This window comes from Pseudophryne corroboree, chromosome 11, assembly GCF_028390025.1.
Source record: "Pseudophryne corroboree isolate aPseCor3 chromosome 11, aPseCor3.hap2, whole genome shotgun sequence".
NCBI lineage: Eukaryota > Metazoa > Chordata > Amphibia > Anura > Myobatrachidae > Pseudophryne > Pseudophryne corroboree.
The window spans coordinates 224588695-224607971 of record NC_086454.1 but is presented as its reverse complement, the minus strand read 5'-3'; the positions used below and the strand labels follow the sequence as shown (position 1 = coordinate 224607971).

At 47.3% G+C, this 19277-nt stretch overlaps 1 protein-coding gene and 2 pseudogenes across 1 annotated transcript in view; 2 read left to right on the top strand and 1 right to left on the bottom strand.

The window, feature by feature from the left end:
• CENPT (centromere protein T) overlaps positions 1 to 19277 on the top strand; it is a 575308-nt gene that overhangs the window by 188253 nt on the left and 367778 nt on the right. The gene's annotated exons all lie outside the window — the stretch shown is intronic.
• On the bottom strand, positions 1501 to 1619 carry LOC134971199 (5S ribosomal RNA; annotated as a pseudogene).
• LOC134971341 (5S ribosomal RNA) lies at positions 7697 to 7815 on the top strand (annotated as a pseudogene).

Sequence of the window (19277 nt, the reverse complement as noted above, 5' to 3'; positions counted from 1 at the left end):
TGAACCAGTCCTTGACTACTAAAAATTCTGACCCTCGCTTGCCTAAGACCAAGGGGTCCTCTAAGCGAGCTCTTATCTCCTCACAATCCACTGCTGTCACTGACACCTCGTCTGATGAAGATGGCGCTTACACTGACCCCACAGATTTTGACACAGATACTGCTGATGGGGAGGGTAGTTCACATGTGGATGTTCCTGATCTTTTGGAGGCTATTAAGTTAATTTTACAGATTACGGATGATCCCGATCCATCCGTCCCTCCTAAGAAACCAGATAGGTTCAAGCGTCAGAATGTGGTTTAAACAAGTTTCTGCTGCGGGGTACACTGGGCTCCACAAGGATAGACATAGGGGTGTAGAGTAGGATCTTGATCCAAAGCACCAACAGGCTCAAAAGCTCTGACCTTCTTCCCAAGATGCATAGCGCCGCCTCCTATATCACCCCGCCTCCGTGCACAGGAGCTCAGTTTTGTAGTTGGTGCTTGCAGTGCAAGCATGTGACAGGAAGAGCTGCTCACAGCAGCTCTTGAAAAAGCTTTTTCTGAGGAAAAAAGAAGACTACAAGGGCTGCAGCAGAGGCACAGATTGTGCTGGATGTCAGTAGACATTGCCTGCTGCAGCTCCATCTCTCCCCCAGCGGCGCTGTACACTCCCGTGCCCTGGTTGCCGGGTACCTACAGCAGGAGGCTCCGGTTTTCTTCCAAGTTAGTCACACATGGCTGGGGCTCTCCAGGATCGCTTGGACGCACTTCGGGAGGAGGTAAGTGGGTCCCGCTTGCGGGACCCGCACTTTATCGCGATCCGGCGCGGCCGGTGGGAGGCGGGCCGCGCACGCTGGCGGTGGACACTGTGGCAGTACAGGCGATCCCACTAGATCTGAACATGAAGGGAGGGAATACCGCACAGGAAATATTAAGTATAGAAAATTGATTTTCTAAACCAAAATCAGGTAATTGCAAGAAAACGCTGTTTTCTAATTCTGATATTGTTTGGTGGTGCACCCTGAGTCAGTAAGGGAACGTAGACAATAGGAAGAGAAGAAGACTCTTTTGTGGGCGCGCTCTTTACTTTACATAAATATAGAAAATAGTCAAAGTAGATTAAAATACAAATTTTAATAAGTCAACAAGATAATTCTACAAAATTAAGACAATTAGTGGTTCATCAAGAAGATAATGGTGGTCAAATAATTAACAAAATATTCGAAATAGCACTATGTGCTGATATGAAATGAAAACTGGGTTTTGGCTGACGGAAGGAAATTCTAGACGTTATATATTAAATGGTACATTCTGCTAATAAGCCAATCACTGTTATGCATTCCCCTGTAATATAGTCTGGATACTGGTGGTACTTAAGAGTAGTATAAATGTCTCTGTCTTGTCTCCTGCCAAAGAAGAGAGGGGAGGAGGGGGCGGAAGGGGGAAAGACAAAGAGTGGAAGTTGAAGAGCAGTGTGAATCTGCTGTCAGTGTTAGACACTATATGGGCTCAATCAATGAGCTCTACTGCACTGAGTATTCCTCAATGGTCACCCACTTGAGTACTGACCCAGCCCAACACTGATTAGCTTCCGAGATCGGACGGCTTCGGGCGTTTCCAGTGTGGTATGATAGTAGAGGAAATGACCAATATTTCAAAGCTCTGGAATCACTGATGAGAGTTCACGAATTTACAAAGTTATTCAGGACAGATACCAGACATAGAGGAAATCAGATGGATCTGCTGCCAATGTTAGACAGGGACGTGACCCTGAATCACTGGTGAGAGTCCACGAAAATAAGGATGGGAAGAAAATAAGTAGATAGTGATAAGGTCTGATGGGCTTTAAATCCCAAATACGGCAATAGTAAAATGAACTAGAATATTTACTTTATAATTGGCAACAATTGCCTAGATACAGGGTGCCTGAAATAACAAAGCAGAGACAAAGAAGAAAAAATGACAGAGTACCAGCTATGAGAAAGTATCCAATATGAATTATTGGTACTTTAAAGTAGCAATGAGGTTGTAGCTGAATTGCACCTAGAGCAGGGGTGTCCAACCTTTCACCTTCCCTGGGCCACATTAGAAGATTAAATTTTGGTTTGGGCCGCACATAAAATAAAATAACAGTAACGATACCTGATCATCCAAAAAAACCATAGAAAACATAGTTAACATATTAAAATTACTTGGAAATGAAGTTAGTGAGATGTTTGACATTGTTTCTCAGCCACCAATGCATCCCCCCCCCCCCCACACGCACACTGTAGTCCTCTTCCTCTCCTCCTCCTCTCCCTCCCCCCCCCCCTCCACACTGTGCTTCTTCAAGGGCCCACAAATTTCTCCCGCTGGGCTGAGCTCCGTGCTGCTGTCACGTGTGCCACTATGCAGTAGAGGAGGGCTACACTGTGACTGACAGCGGACCCCAAACCCCCCCCCCTCCTGGACACATTGTACTGCAGTGGCACCTGACTTCATCCTCGTTACCCCCTCCCCCCGAACCAATCTGTACTGTGGAGTTTAGACACCGCCGGCCTCATTTTACTGCTGCAGCGCTGGACATCAAGTCCATCCCAGCTACCAAGAAACCCCCCGGACACTGTATTGCGGCGTGGCGCTGGACTTCAGACCAGACCCTCCCTTCCCCCGACACTGTACAGCGGTTCAGACCTCCTCTCTCCCCCCCCGGGACACTGTACAGCGGCGCCGGCCACGGACTTCAGATCCCGATCCCCCCCCGGACACTGTACAGCGGCGCGGCCACGGACTTCAGAAACCCTTCCCCCCCCCCCTCGGCTCACTTACGAGTTCTTGTAGAACCAATTTCTCTGCTGGGCTCCTCTACTCTCGTGCTGCTCAGTCACGTGTGCCGCTATGCAGCGGAGGAAGGCTACACTGTGACTGACAGCGGAGAGGGCGTGAGCTGGTGCTGGTCCCAGCGGCAGCAATCCAATCAGGATGTGCCGACAGCCTGCTGGGGCCGGCTCATCTTCACATGTGGTGTCCGTACTCTGCAAAAAAAAAAAAAAATGGATGGGGCGGGAGAAGCGCGCTGGCGCCACCGTTGTGACGTGCCCCGGCCGCATTCCGGCCGCAAGCGCCGGCAGTGTAACTTGAAACTTTAGAATTTCTTAAAAAATAAAAAATTGCACTGGGCCGCATTACTAGCCGACCTGGGCCGCATGCGGCCCGCGGGCCGCAGGTTGGACAAGCCTGACCTAGAGTGTAACTGTTACAAAAGTATCCACTGCAGGTTGTCAATACTCCAAAAGGATATACATAAATAGCAGTGAGGTTGTAACGGAGTTGCAATGATATGTCCAGACTAGGGAGGATCTATCGAGGTTTTTAGATCGAATCACTGCCAATATCATCACACGAAGAAATGGAAATGAAACATTATAATACAGTTTATGAATATTGCAGGTATTGATGTAACTGCTAAGGCAGGCAAGAACCTATTAGCACAAAGTCCGTCTAGTATATCAAATGTATAATACCAGAGTGATAGTAGTAGATGCTCCCAAGAGCAAATGAAAAAACATATTAAGCTACTGCGGGCCTGTAACTCCCAATATGCACTATGTAGTCAAATTGTTGTAGATAGGTAAGAAAAGAGAGTTGATATTACCCGCGCCAAATGTAGGGGTAGATTAGCCCCTTCTAAAGTCTTGACATCCGTCTCCTCTCAAAAAGGTGCTGTCAGTCTGCTAAGCGCCCCGGACATCTCGAATGATGGGGGAGTTCAGGAGCCGCCGGTCTTATGGTGTCCTGTCGGATACAAGCCGCCGTCAGACGTCAGCTGCTGCAGTCAGTTGCGATAAGTGAGAGTCAGGGGAGACGGAGGGCACAGGCAGATGCCAGATAACGTCCGTGGTTCCGGTCAGCCAAAAGGACAGAGGTGATGTCGGAAAACGCGTTTCACCCGTCCGCCGGGCTTGATCACTTCCTGTTGTGGTCTTGATCCCAGCAGGTTTTTAAGGAGAGGTTAAATCAGTATCTTCCAATCAAAAAGGAGGAGGTGTATGAGTCCTTTGATTGCCAGCTGAGGTCTTACGGCTTGAATACTCCGGGTAGATTAACACTGAATCACTTGTTGATTGACAGGAGAAGCCGTTATCCATGTGAACACATAAAATAAAGAAAAAAAGAGTTTTAAAACACAACCAAAGTAAAGTTCTTATTGACCGGATAATGAATCATATGCAGCATGATGCAAAGCTGAATTAGGTGAATGCAGGTGATTAGTCTAATATTGCAAACCTAATGAGAAATAATGAAAATAATAATGAAGGTAATAAGAGTAGCATGATTAGACCATATAAATAAATAATGTTGCTTGCTGAAGTGATAAACCTTTTAGACCGATGAGTGCGGGTTGTCCCTATTGTATACCTGGCTTATTGGTTTTTGACAGTTTGCAGTACGAAGCCCGGACAGGGATAGCTTACTAATAGGACTAGTGGTAATTGTATCTAAGCCACTATTTATGGTCACACAGTATTGTCCAAACCAAATAGGCTGAAAAAATAGGTGATTATTTAATAAACTGTTACTACACAATCTGCGGTCCTAGGTCCGAGCAAAGAAAACTAAATAGCCATTAATTTCTAATGATTAGATATGAATTGCTACAGGTGATCAAGCAATGTTGTGTGTATATTTTTTAATTAATTCACTAGTGATTCAAGGAATGCTGATTATATGGCGTGTGTATAAGATATAGTAGGGTGCCTCTACTGGTCAAATATAATAGTCACTATAGCTGCAGGGTCAGCGGTCCTAAAACCGGACAAAAAGGCTCCCTCATAGGGCTAAGAAATAGCCTTACATTAGAAATGATTGATCTAAATCAGTGATAATACAGTATCTCGCTTATTATTGATCATCCAGTATCCTGTATAAACAATAAATTGTTGAGGTAGTGATATAAATGCTAATTACGTGGAACATGTCTGCTCTTTAATGCAGTTAACCTATGGGTCAGAGATGCTGAATACTAATGCCGCTTAGTCCGCGATACTGAATACGGGCAAAAGAAAGGGAAGAAAGAAAAGGAAATGAGAAGGAAATGAGGGGGCTCCCTAGTAGAGCTGATAAACTTATAAGTTACCATGATTTAATAAGAGTCACTAATAGTGACCCAGCAATATTCTATATGCAAGTTAAAAAAATATCTGAGTGGACACGAGTTGTACGGAGCATGCATGCAATATTAGGGGATCTCCCTATGGGTCACAAATACTTGTTACTGTTGCCGAATATTAATCCATTGATTAATGATAATTGTGTTTATAATAACTAATTAAATAAACATGGCAAGGCACTGTTCACTGCCTATGGTTGTGTGTAATTGTAGGGCTCTAATTCAACCTGTAAAGGGTAGATGGTGGAGAATTAATATGTATAGTAATACAGGTTGAGTATCCCATATCCAAATATTCCGAAATACGGAATATTCTGAAATACGGACTTTTTTGAGTGAGAGTGAGATAGTGAAATCTTTGTTTTCTGATGACTCAATGTACACAAACTTTGTTTAATACACAAAGTTATTAAAAATTTTGTATTAAATGACCTTCAGGCTGTGTGTATAAGGTGTATATGAAACATAAATTAATTGTGTGAATGTACACACACTTTGTTTACTGCACAAAGTTATATAAAATATTGGCTAAAATTACCTTCAGGCTGTGTGTATAAGGTGTATATGTAACATAAATGCATTCTGTGCTTAGATTTAGGTCCCATCACCATGATATCTCATTATAGTATGCAATTATTCCAAAATACGGAAAAATCCCATATCCAAAATACCTCTGGTCCCAAGCATTTTGGATAAGGGAGACTCAACCTGTAATAATAAAAACCTAAGGGAGGAGTTTGGGGGTGGGGGTTTATACTGAGAGATATAGTTGTAAAGTGCACTTAACTAGATTGATTTGTGTTGAAATCATGTGCTAATAGACAGGTATAAGGGGCTAAGCGAAGCCCGTGGGATGTTTGCGAAAATAAGTATAGGGTCCGTTAGTGAGTACAATGGAAAGATTGAGAGTGAATGTTCTAGTATTGGGGTAAGTATCTGTGAAACAGGGTAAAGGGGGAAGGGTATGGGTTGGGAGTGCGTGCTGGAAAATAAGCCAGGTATACAATAGGGACGACCCGCACTCATCGGTCTAAAAGGTTAATCACTTCAGCAAGCAACATTATTTATTTATATGGTCTAATCATGCTACTCTTATTACCTTCATTATTATTTTCATTATTTCTCATTAGGTTTGCAATATTAGACTAATCACCTGCATTCACCTAATTCAGCTTTGCATCATGATGCATATGATTCATTATCCAGTCAATAAGAACTTTACTTTGGTTGTGTTTTAAAACTCTTTTTTTCTTTATTTTATGTGTTCACATGGATAACGGCTTCTCCTGTCAATCAACAAGTGATTCAGTGTTAATCTACCCGGAGTATTCAAGCCGTAAGACCTCAGCTGGCAATCAAAGGACTCATACACCTCCTCCTTTTTGATTGGAAGATACTGATTTAACCTCTCCTTAAAAACCTGCTGGGATCAAGACCACAACAGGAAGTGATCAAGCCCGGCGGACGGGTGAAACGCGTTTTCCGACATCACCTCTGTCCTTTTGGCTGACCGGAACCACGGACGTTATCTGGCATCTGCCTGTGCCCTCCGTCTCCCCTGACTCTCACTTATCGCAGCTGACGTCTGACGGCGGCTTGTATCCGACAGGACACCATCAGACCGGCGGCTCCTGAACTCCCCCATCATTCGAGATGTCCGAGGCGCTTAGCAGACTGACAGCACCTTTTTGAGAGGAGACGGATGTCAAGACTTTAGAAGGGGCTAATCTACCCCTACATTTGGCGCGGGTAATATCAACTCTCTTTTCTTACCTATCTACAACAATTTGACTACATAGTGCATATTGGGAGTTACAGGCCCGCAGTAGCTTAATATGTTTTTTTCATTTGCTCTAGGGAGCATCTATTACTATCACTCTGGTATTATACATTTGATATACTAGACGGACTTTGTGCTAATAGGTTCTTGCCTGCCTTAGCAGTTACATCAATACCTGCAATATTCATAAACTGTATTATAATGTTTAATTTCCATTTCTTCGTGTGATGATATTGGCAGTGATTCAATCTAAAAACCTCGATAGATCCTCCCTAGTCTGGACATATCATTGCAACTCAGTTACAACCTCACTGCTATTTATGTATATCCTTTTGGAGTATTGACAACCTGCAGTGGATACTTTTGTAACAGTTACACTCTAGGTGCAATTCAGCTACAACCTCATTGCTACTTTAAAGTACCAATAATTCATATTGGATACTTTCTCATAGCTGGTACTCTGTCATTTTTTCTTCTTTGTCTCTGCTTTGTTATTTCAGGCACCCTGTATCTAGGCAATTGTTGCCAATTATAAAGTAAATATTCTAGTTCATTTTACTATTGCCGTATTTGGGATTTAAAGCCCATCAGACCTTATCACTATCTACTTATTTTCTTCCCATCCTTATTTTCGTGGACTCTCACCAGTGATTCAGGGTCACGTCCCTGTCTAACATTGGCAGCAGATCCATCTGATTTCCTCTATGTCTGGTATCTGTCCTGAATAACTTTGTAAATTCGTGAACTCTCATCAGTGATTCCAGAGCTTTGAAATATTGGTCATTTCCTCTACTATCATACCACACTGGAAACGCCCGAAGCCGTCCGATCTCGGAAGCTAATCAGTGTTGGGCTGGGTCAGTACTCAAGTGGTTGACCATTGAGGAATACTCAGTGCAGTAGAGCTCATTGATTGAGCCCATATAGTGTCTAACACTGACAGCAGATTCACACTGCTCTTCAACTTCCACTCTTTGTCTTTCCCCCTTCCGCCCCCTCCTCCCCTCTCTTCTTTGGCAGGAGACAAGACAGAGACATTTATACTACTCTTAAGTACCACCAGTATCCAGACTATATTACAGGGGAATGCATAACAGTGATTGGCTTATTAGCAGAATGTACCATTTAATATATAACGTCTAGAATTTCCTTCCGTCAGCCAAAACCCAGTTTTCATATCAGCACATAGTGCTATTTCGAATATTTTGTTAATTATTTGACCACCATTATCTTCTTGATGAACCACTAATTGTCTTAATTTTGTAGAATTATCTTGTTGAATTATTAAAATTTGTATTTTAATCTACTTTGACTATTTTCTATATTTATGTAAAGTAAAGAGTGCGCCCACAAAAGAGTCTTCTTCTCTTCCTATTGTCTACGATCCCACTAGATCACCAGGGCATGGGTGCAGGTCAGGTTTTCTCTCTAAACCTTTTTTACAAGTAGCCCACAGTACCCGGTGGTTTTGCCAGTAGAGGGGATAAGGCTTAGACCTGGAGCCCCTCCCCCAGCCCCAGGGCGCCATTTTCCGCAAATGTTCCCACCCTGGAGCTGCATATCTGTCTCTCCCTCACTCCCTGGCAATGTCTGCGGCGCCATTATCCCTCAGCTCACTGTTCCTGGGAATGCTTGGGCAAATCCTCCTATTTAAAGCCGCCTGGTTGTCAGTGCTGTGACTTTACAAGACACTTAAGAATTCTACCTGCCTTTTTTAGTCAGTGTTAGTTAAGAAAGAGTGCACTTAGTCAGGGTTTCCTAGTACAATTACCCTGTGATATATATCCAGTTCTTACTGTGTACTGTTATATCTATTGTTATATAGCTGTGTAAGCTAGTCCAGTGCAGTATTATTGTTAGTAATAACCTCTGCATTGTACAGACTGTAACTATTTGTGTGTGCATTTGATAGCTGAGTGGTGTCCATTTCGTGTCTTTCACTCAACCTGCTATCCCTATATTCTATAACCTGAGGGGGCTTGGTGCGTCAGGTTTTATCTAATATAGGATTTTCACAAAGATATACTGTATTACGTATTTTTCTCTGTGATTTAGTCACCATATCTCTCCTTTATCTCTGCTGGTGCTGACTACACTGTGCAGGGGGTGGGCAATTTCAGCTGAGGGGCCACTTGACATTTCCTGTCAGTATCCGAGGGCCACATACAAAATAGCAGCTCCCCCCACTTGCCAAAAATATAGGGACGTGGCTTCATGTGGAAGGGGTGTGGGCAAAAAATAATACAGATTCATATTAGGCTGCACAATAGTCACACACTTTCTTTCTCTCACTTTTCCCATTAACTTATACTGATCTGGCTGGCAGTGGCAGGAAGGATGGATCTGTAGCAGTCTGGCTCTTGTCCCGTGTAGCTCCGCCCCCTGAAGTCCCGTGTAGCCCCGCCCCCTCGGCATGTAGCCCCGCCCCCTTTTCGGCTGAACACCGCCGTTGTCACTGGGGACTCTGGAGGCGGAAGGAGGAGGCTGGTACAACGCAGCAGCAGCAGGGGAGAGAGGCGCCGCCGGTAGCTTGGAGGTACTGCAGTGCAGAGCAATGACAAGCAGCTCAGCCGGTCGGGCCGCTTGTCATTGCTCGCTGGTGGGAGGCAGTGGGCCGGGCAGGATCGGTTTACGGGCCGCATCCGGCCCGCGGGCCGTATTTTGCCCACCCCTAGGCTAGAGGTATTGTGCTGCTGACAAATTGTACTGTGTTACCTGATACTGCAAGTTATATCATGTCTGCTTCTGAGGGTAATGGTTCTGGGGCTAAACACACTGCCGGTGTTGCTGAAGCCGCAGATACCTATGAGGAGAATATAGCAGCTTTGGGCTTTGGTTCTGGGGGCTCCTTGCCCCCGAGTCGGACGGTGGCAACGGGGGCAAATAATGACCCGCCGTGGGCCACTTTTTCCACGCTTCTGCATACGCTAGTTCATGAACTAACACCCCCTATGTGATACCCCAATGCTGGTGCAACCGTTTGTGGTTTCTGCAGCTAACCCGCTATGGGCGGACGATTTATCTGCTCAACTAAAGAAGTTGAACCAGTCCCTGACTACTAAAAAGTCTGACCATAGCTCACCTACGTCCAAGGGGTCCTCTAAGCGAGCGCTTGTCTCCTCACAATCCACTGCTGTCACTGACGCCTCGTCGGATGAAGACGGCACTTCACTGACCCCACAGGTTCTGACTCAGATACGGCTGATGGGGAGGGTGGTTCACATGTGGATGTTCCTGATCTTTTGGAGGCTATTAAGTTAATTTTACAGATTACGGATGATCCTGAGCCATCCGTTCCTCCTAAGAAACCAGATAGGTTCAAGCGTCAGAAGGTGATTAAACAAGTTTTACCTCACTCTGACCACCTAATTGATATACGTCAGGAACCCTGGGAAAACCCGGGTACGAAGTTTATGCCTCAAAAGAAGATTCTGGCTCGCTATCCCCTCACGCCGGAGCTGTCTAAGAATTGGGAAACGCCTCCTCCAGTAGACTCACATGTGGCTAGGATGGTGGTTTCCTCAGCTCTACTTGTCACCACTGTCACGTCTCTAAAAGAGCCTACAGATAAACGTGTGGAGGGTTGTCTGAAAGCGATTTACACCCTCACGAGTGCTGCACAAAGGCCCACTATTGCAGCTACTTGGGCTGCAGGGGCCATTGAAGCATGGGCCTTGGAGTTAGATGCTGAAATCTCCTCTGACCATGCTAGACAATGCTTGTCTTATATTGTCATAGCTTCTTGTTATATTAAAGAGGCGGCTTCTGATGCCGGTATCCTGGCAGCCAAGGCCTCTACTACATCCCTCTACTACATCAGTCCTGGCTCGCCGGATATTGTGGCTGAGATCCTGGTCTGTGGATCTGGACTAAAGGGAGATATTCTGTTTGGGGAGGATTTAAATAAGATTGTGGCTGACTTGGCTACTACCAAAACTGCCTGTCTGCCAAGTACTGCTCCTTCTGTGTCGAAGGCTAAAGGTATTTCCTTTCGCCCCTTTCATCCTTCAGGTAAAGCAAAAGGTCAGGCGTACAACAAGCAGGCCCGCACTTCCAAACCTGGTAAGCTGAAGCCCAAAAGAGCCTGGGATGCCCGTCAGCCAGCATCCAAGACGGATAAGCCTGCCGCATGACTGGGCGGGCCTCCCCCTGGGGGATCCCAGGGTGGGGGGCCAGCTTCTAGGGTATACCCAGGAATGGTTGAAAACCACTTCAGATGCCTGGGTACGGGAAGTCATCACTCGAGGTTACGCCATAGCCTTTAAAAACCGCCCCCCCCTCATCGATTTTGCCTGACAAAGGCAAACACTCTACATTCGGTGGTACAGACCCTCCTGGATACAGGAGTCGTAGTACAGGTGCCTCTTGCTCGGAGGGACCGGGGGTACTATTCTCCGCTGTTTCCAGTCCCGAAACCGAACTGGTCCTCTCGGCTCATTCTCAATCTCAAGGCATTGAACAGGTTTGTGAAAGTTTCCAAGTTCCGTATGGAAACCCTTCGCTCTATATTTCTGGACTTGGAACCTGGGAATTACATGGTCTCCCTGGACATACAGGATGCTTACCTGCACATTCCTATAGCAGTGTCACATCAGCAATACCTGAGGTTTGTGATTGGCAACCTCCATTACCAGTTTTGGGCGTTACCTTTTGGTTTAACTACGGCTCCGCGAGTCTTCACCAAAGTTATGGCGGTGATGACGGTGGTTCTCCGCCATCAAGGGGTCAGGAAACTGCCATATCTGGACGACTTGTTAATCCTGGCAAATTCCCCAGAAATTCTCCTACGTCATCTGGATATGACTGTCCAGTTTCTACAAGCCCACGGGTGGCTCATCAACTGGAAGAAATCCTCCCTGGTCCCTGCTCAGAGCATGGTGCACCGGGGGACGCTATTGGACACTCACAACCAGCGGTTGTTCTGGTCTCAAAAGAAAGTCCTGAAGCTTCAGGACAGGATTCGTTGCTTCCTTTCTAGTCCGCAAGTGTCGATACATTCGGCAATGCAGGTCCTGGGCCTCATGGTATCAGCATTCGACATGGTGGAGTATGCTCAATTTCATTCTCGCCCCCTCCAGCGGCTGATTCTAGCCAAGTGGGACGTCCTGCCTCACCGGATCAGGTCTCACATGATCTCATTGACTCCAGAGGTCCGTCTGTTGCTGCACTGGTGGCACCAGGACCAACGATTGTGCAGGGGCCGTCCCTTCTGGATATCCGACTGGGTCCTGTTGACGACAGATGCCAGTCTCAGAGGTTGGGGAGCGGTGCTGGAGCCTGTCTTTGGAACAAGGATAAGGGATCCTCAAGCAGCATTCGTGGATGCGCTGGCGGTTCCGCGGAGGTTTCGGCTGCCGTACGTGTTCCCTCCGGTGTCACTCCTGCCTAGGGTAATTCGGAAGTTCAAGCAAGAAAGACTAATTCTGCTTATCATAGCTCCAGCGTGGCCCAGACGGCACTGGTTTTCAGACCTGCAGGGCCTATCGTCGGAGCGTCCAATTCTACTTCCACAACGCCCAGACCTCCTCGTTCAGGGCCCCTGTGTCTACCAGGACCTAGCCCGGCTGTCTTTGACGGCATGGCTCTTGAAGCTTCCGTCTTAAGGGCTAAAGGGTTTTCTGAGGCGGTTATTCAAACTATGTTGCGGGCCTGGAAACCGGCTTCTGCTCGGATTTACTATAGGGTCTGGCATTCTTACTTTGTTTGGTGCGCATCTAACGATTGACTCTTCCAAGTTTAGTATAGCCAAGTTGTTGGCCTTTCTGCAGCAGGGCCTGGACTTAGGCCTGCGTCTGGCCTCCCTCAAGGTTCAAATATCTGCCTTGTCGGTGTGGTTTCAGAGAAAAATTGCGACCTTACTTGATGTTAATACCTTTACTCGGGGTGTGTTGCGTATGTTGGGACTTGTAGGTGGTTTTGGAGGCGTTACAAAAGTCCCCGTTTGATTCAGCTGATCTTAAGTGGCTTTCCTTTAAGGTGGTGTTTCTGCTGGCTATTGCTTCAGCTAGAAGAGTGTCGGATTTGGGTGCCTTGTCTTTTAGTTCCCCATATTTGATATTTCACCGTGATCGGGCGGTTCTTAGGACTCGTCCCGGTTATTTGCCTAAGGTGGTTTCTTCGTTCCACCTTACCCAGGAGATTGTGGTTCCGGCGCTTGTTTCTCCTGATCTGTCTCCCAAAGAGCGGTTTTTGGATGTGGTACGGGCTCTCCGTATCTATGTGGAGAGAACTGCTTCTGTTAGGAAATCTTTTTCTCTCTTTATTTCTGTTTGGATTTCACAAACGGGGCTGGCCTGCTCACAAGCTAACTTTGGCCAGATAGATTAGAATGGTGATTGCACATGCTTATGTGAGGGCTGGTCTATCAGCTCCTGCTCACATTACGGCCCATTCTACTCGGTCTGTTGGATCTTCTTGGGTGGCCCGTCGTGGTGCGACCCTCGAACAATTGTGCAAGGCGGCTACGTGGTCCTCTGTGAACACGTTCATAAGGTTCTATGCCTTCGATACTGCCGCTTCCCAGGATGCTTCCTTTGGACGCCGGGTTCTTGTGCCCGCTACAGTGCGTCCCCTCCCATAAGGAACTGCTTTAGGACATCCCCTATGTCTTTCCTTGTGGAGCCCAGTGTACTCCGCAGCAGAAAACGAGTTTTATGGTAAGAACTTACCTTTGTTAAAACTCTTTCTGCGAGGTACACTGAGCTCCACAAGGCGCCCACCCTGACGCACTTAGCTTCTTTGGGTTGGTATGCCATTAGCCGCTGACACTTCTCCTGTCGTGAGAGTGTGGTGTTTGTGGCAACTGGCAGTTGTCGTCTCTCTTACTTGCTACTGCATTGGGCTGGTTAACAAAACTGAGCTCCTGTGCATAGGAGGCGGCGCTATGCATCTTGGGAAGATGGTCAAAGCTTTTGAGCCTGTTGGTGCTTCGAATCAAGATCCTACTGTACACCCCTATGTCTTTCCTTGTGGAGCCCAGTGTACCTCGCAGAAAGAGTTTTAACAAAGGTAAGTTCTTACCATAAAACTCGTTATTTTCAGGGAGACCTGCTGGCAACAGGCTCCCTGCATCGTTGGACTGAGGGCAGAGAAGCAGACCTACTTCTCTGAGTTCAAAGGCTTTGCTTCTTAGGCTACTGGACACCATTAGCTCCAGAGGGTTCGATCATTTGGGTCGACTAGCTGCTTGTTCCCGGAGCTGCGCCGTCACCCCCCTCACAGAGCCAGAAGACAGAAGCCGGGTGAGTATAGGAAGATCAGAAGACTTCAGTGACGGCAGAAGACGGCTTTTGAGGTACCGCGCAGCGCGCCATGCTCCCACATAAGAACGGCACTGCAGGGCGCAGGGAGGGCGCCCTGGGCAGCATAGGACCCTCAAATAGCACTGGCAGATGTGTAAACAGTGCCTAGGCACTAATTACGGACCCCCGCCAGTATAAATATGTATTTTAAGCGGGACTGAAGCGCACCATGAAGGGGGCGTGTCTTAGCCCTCACAGCTCTGACCAGCGCCATTTTCTCTTCCCAGAAGCTGAAGAGACGCTGAGCCTGGCCTCCCAAACTACTGTAACATGTAACAGGGTGCAAGATGGTAGTGGTAGTGGTGGTGGGGATGGGGGGGGGGGGGGGGTTTGGGGGCACAAGTGATTTGGTGCTAATTATTTAAATATAAAGTGCTAACAGGTCTGGCTAGTCTTTTACTCACTGCACTACCGGGATAGGTGCTGGGTTGTGAGCTGGCAGAACTCCTCTGTGTCTCTCTTACAGGCTATGTTGTGGGTCTGTCTCCTATAGCCCCAGTGTAGTTGTGGGTGTCGGTACGTGTGTGTCGACATGTCTAAAGCTGAGTGCTCTTTCCAGGAGGAGGCTGGAGTGGGGACTGAAAATACTGTGAGAGTGACCGTGTCGGCCCCACCGATGGATGATTGGGTAAATATGTTCAGTGTTTTGAATGCAAATGTGACTCGGTTGACTAAGAACCAGACATGGAGAAAATCATGGAGGCTGCATTGTCACAAGCTCAGGCCCCTTCGGGGTCACAGAAACGTGCATTTACCCAGATAGCAGATACAGATACTGACACGGACTCTGATTCCAGTGTCGACTATAGTGATGCCAGTTTACATCCAAAACTGGCTAAGAGCATTCAGTACATGATTGTGTTCCTGATACTAGGGTCTGTATGTATAAAGGAAAGAAACCTGAGGTAATGTTTCCTCCCTCTCATGAACTGAACGCTCTTTTCGAAAAAGCTTGGGAAAATCCTGACAAGAAGATACAGGTTCCCAAAAGAATTCCAGTGGCATATCAGTTTCCATTTGGGGACAGGGAAAAGTGGGAGTCAACCCCCACGGTAGACAAAGCTTTATCGCGTCTATCCAAAAAGGTGGCGCTTCCGTCTCCTGACACGGCAGCCCTAAAGGATTCTGCGGATCGTAAGCAGGAAAATACATTAAAATCCATTTATGTCACTACGGGTGCACTACTCAGGCTTGCCGTTGCTTCGGCATGGGTGAGTAGCGCTATTGAAAAGTGGGCAGATAACTTGTCATCTGAGGTAGATACCCTAGACAGGGATAGCATGCTTTTGACTCTGGGTCATATCAGGGACGCTGCAGCATATTTGATTGAAGCTGTAAGGGATATTGGCCTTGTGGGATCAAGGGCCAATGCCATGGCAGTCTCAGCAAGGAGAGCATTGTGGATTGATCAATGGAATGCTGATGCTGACTCTAAGAAGGCGATGAAGTCGTTACCGTTTAACGGTAGTGTCCTGTTTGGTGAGGGCCTCACTGACCTGGTGTCTACGGCTACCGCGGGTAAGTCGTCATTTTTACCTTATGTTCCTGCACAACAGAAGAAAACGCCTCACTATCAGATGCAGTCCTTTCGGCCCAATAAATTCAAAAAAGGACGAGGGTCCTCCTTCCTTGCTGCAGGAGGAAGGGGAAAAAGGTCACAGGCTGGGGCAAATTCCCAAGAGCAGAAGTCCGCTCCGGCTTCTACCAAATCCACCGCATGACGCTGGGGCTCCTCTGCGGGAGTCCGCACCGGTGGGGGCACATCTCAAATTTTTCAGTCAGGTCTGGGTGCACCAAGACGCATATTTCCTCCAAATACATTGGTAATATGCTCCTGCATCAGGCAGTGCTGGCGCCACGGATTTGACTAAGGAAAAGGTTTCAGCTGAAGGGTTTCGGTACTGTGTGCCCTGCACCTTCCAGTCAGTCTGCAGCACCTGTGGCAAATCAAGACCCACCTTGGGCTGCTTTTTCAAATATGCTGACGATGCTTGTAACGCAGTTTACGCCTCCTGTGGGACCTCCTGTTGCCATTGCAGCCACATATTGTCCCTCTAGTTAACCCGCTTGGGCGGATTCTCTGTATACCCAGTTACAACAATTAAATCAGTCTTTGGTTAGACAAAACCCTACCCCTCGCCCTGCTGAGGCCAAGGGGTCATCTAAGCGGGTAATTTCTTCCTCACAATCCACTAATATTTCGGATGTTTCTTCCTATGAGGATGGGGATTATACCGATCCGTCAGACACTGATACAGTTGCTTCTGATGAGGAATCTACAACTCAAGTTGATGCTCCTGACCTACTGGAGGCTATCAAGCTGATTCTCCAGACTGATAATGATATTGAGTCCCACCGCTACGTCTAAGAAACCTGATAAGTTTAAACGTCAGAAGGTTGCTAAAGTAGTTTTACCGCAGTCTGACCTTTTAATTGACATACGTCAGGAATCCTGGTCATCTCCAGGGAATAAAAATTTTCCCTGTCCAAAAAGATGCTAGCTCGTTACCCTATCCTTGCGGAGTTGAGTTAACAAGTGGGAAACTCCACCGCCGGTGGACTCATGTCGCCCGTCTAGTGGTATCTTCTACTCTGCTTGTCACAACTGTCACCTCATTGAAGGAACCGACGGATAAGCGTGTGGAGGGATGCCTGAAGTCTATTTGTACACTTACCGGTGCTGTGCATAGATCCACTATGGCAGCCTCTTGGGCTGCAAAAACGATTGAACCATGGGTTCAGGCAATTGAGGATGAACTACCACTACATTTTTCTGACACTGCCAGACAATATCTGTCGTATATTACCACAGCCTCTCACTATATTCAGGAGGCGGCCTCTGATGCAGGCATAATTGCGGCCAAGGTGCCTACTACGTCTATCCTGGCTTGCCGTATTTTGTGGTTAAGGTTCTGGAAAGTGGATCTGGACTCCAAAAAGACCTTGGAGGTTCTCCCTTTTAAGGGAGACCTGCTATTTGGAGAGGATCTGAACAAGATCGTGACTGACTTGGCAACAGCTAAGACTGCATTTCTCCTGTGTACTAATCCTTCTGCTCCGAAGACTAAGAGTACCACTGTTCGTTCCTTTTGACCTCCAGGTAAAGCAAAGGGTCAGGCATACTTCCAAAACCACCAAGCCCAAGTCTAAGCAATCTTGGGCGGCTCGTCAGACTGCTTTCAAACAGGACAAGCCTGTGGCATGATGAGGCGGGTCTCCCCCTGGGAGACCCCAGGGTGGGAGGCCAACTTCTGCAGTTCGCCCAGGCCTGGTTAAAAACCACTTCAGACGCCTGGGTGCGGGAAATTGTCTCTCACCGGTACGCGATCTCCTTCAAGAAACGTCTCCCTCACCACTTCTGCTAGACTGTTATCCCTTCGGATCCGTGAAAACACAGACTTTACACTTGGTTGTTCAATCTCTCCTCAAAACTGGAGTGATTTGCTGGTACCTCTGTCTCAAAGAGGCAGTGTCTACTATTCGACCCTGTTTCTAGTCCCGAAACCAAATGGGTCCTCCCGGCCTATACTCAAATTTTTTAACAAATTTGTGAGGGTATCCAAATTCCGTATGGAAACTCTGCGTTCTATTGTACTGGCAATGGAACCCAAGGACTATATGGTATCCCTGGACATACAGGATGCTTACCTGCACATTCCTATTGCCATGTCGCATCAGCAATATCTGCGGTTTGCTATTGGCAACCTACATTATCAATTCCAGGCCTTGCCTTTCGGACTGACCACGTCTCCTCGGATCTTCACCAAGGTCATGGCAGTCATGATGGCTCTTCTCCGCCACCAGGTTGTCGGGTTCATGCCGTATCTGGACGACTTGCTGATCCTCGCGAACTCCCCAGAGGTTCTTCTCGGTTATCTGGAACTGACAGTCCAATTCCTACAAGCCCACGGGTGGCTCATCAACTGGAAGAAGTCCTCGCTGGTCCCTGCTCAGAGCATGGTGCACCTGGGGGCATTGTTGGACACACACGACCAACGATTGTTCTTGTCTCCAGAAAAGGTCCTGAAACTTCAGGACAGGTTCAGATACCTCCTCTCTCACCAGAGAGTGCCAGTACACTCGGCGATGCAAGTACTAGGCCTCATGGTGTCTGCATTCGACATGGTAGAATATGCTCCGTTTCATTCCTGGACTCTGCTGAGATGAATTCTTTGCAAGTGGGACGGCCTTCCTCACCGAATCAGGTTTCAAATGATCTCCTTGACTCCGGAGGTTCATCTGTCACTGAGCTGGTGGCTACAGGACCAACAGTTGAGCAGGGGCCGTCCCTTCTGGATCTCAAACTGGGTCCTCCTGACAACAGACGCCAGTCTGCGAGGTTGGGGCGCGGTGTTGGAGCACACTCTCTCTCCATGGTCGGTGGACCAGGGAGGAATCTCTCCTCCCGATAAACATTCTGGAATTGTGGGCTGTGTTCAATGCTTTGACACTGGCCCTGCCTCTGATACAGAACAGGCCTGTTCAAGTACAATCAGACAACGCCACCACGGTGGCGTACATTAATCATCAACGCGGCACTCGAAGCCGCATGGCAATGATGGAAGTGTCAAAAATCCTCCAATGGGATACCAGCATTCACGCCCTGGTCGGGTAACACCCCCTCCCGTCCCCATTCTGTGGCCAGACTCCTGCCACAGCATTGTCATTGTCATAGCAACGGTGTGCTCAAACGTGGCCTCCAGTATAGTGTGGTACCAGGGGTGACACCCTCCCATGCTGGGACCCTCGCCACAGGCCCTTATGTGACTAATATTGGCACTTTCACAAAGGATCTACCCTATCGCCTATCTACCTGTCCACTACTGAAGAGACAGATCTGACCTCCAAGGGGCAGCTCTATCTAATTTACTGTAGAATGTCCTGTGGTGCTGCTTCTGTGTAGGTTAACTGGGGGCCTATCTCTTGGGTGGAATCCCTTATATTACAGTAGCACAGACACAGGATTACGATTTCCTCTCACACACACTGAGGAAATATCTTCATTTTTGTGGATTTCCCTCCAGCATTAATTTGACTCCATCGCCATCTAGTGCCTTTTTTCTGATA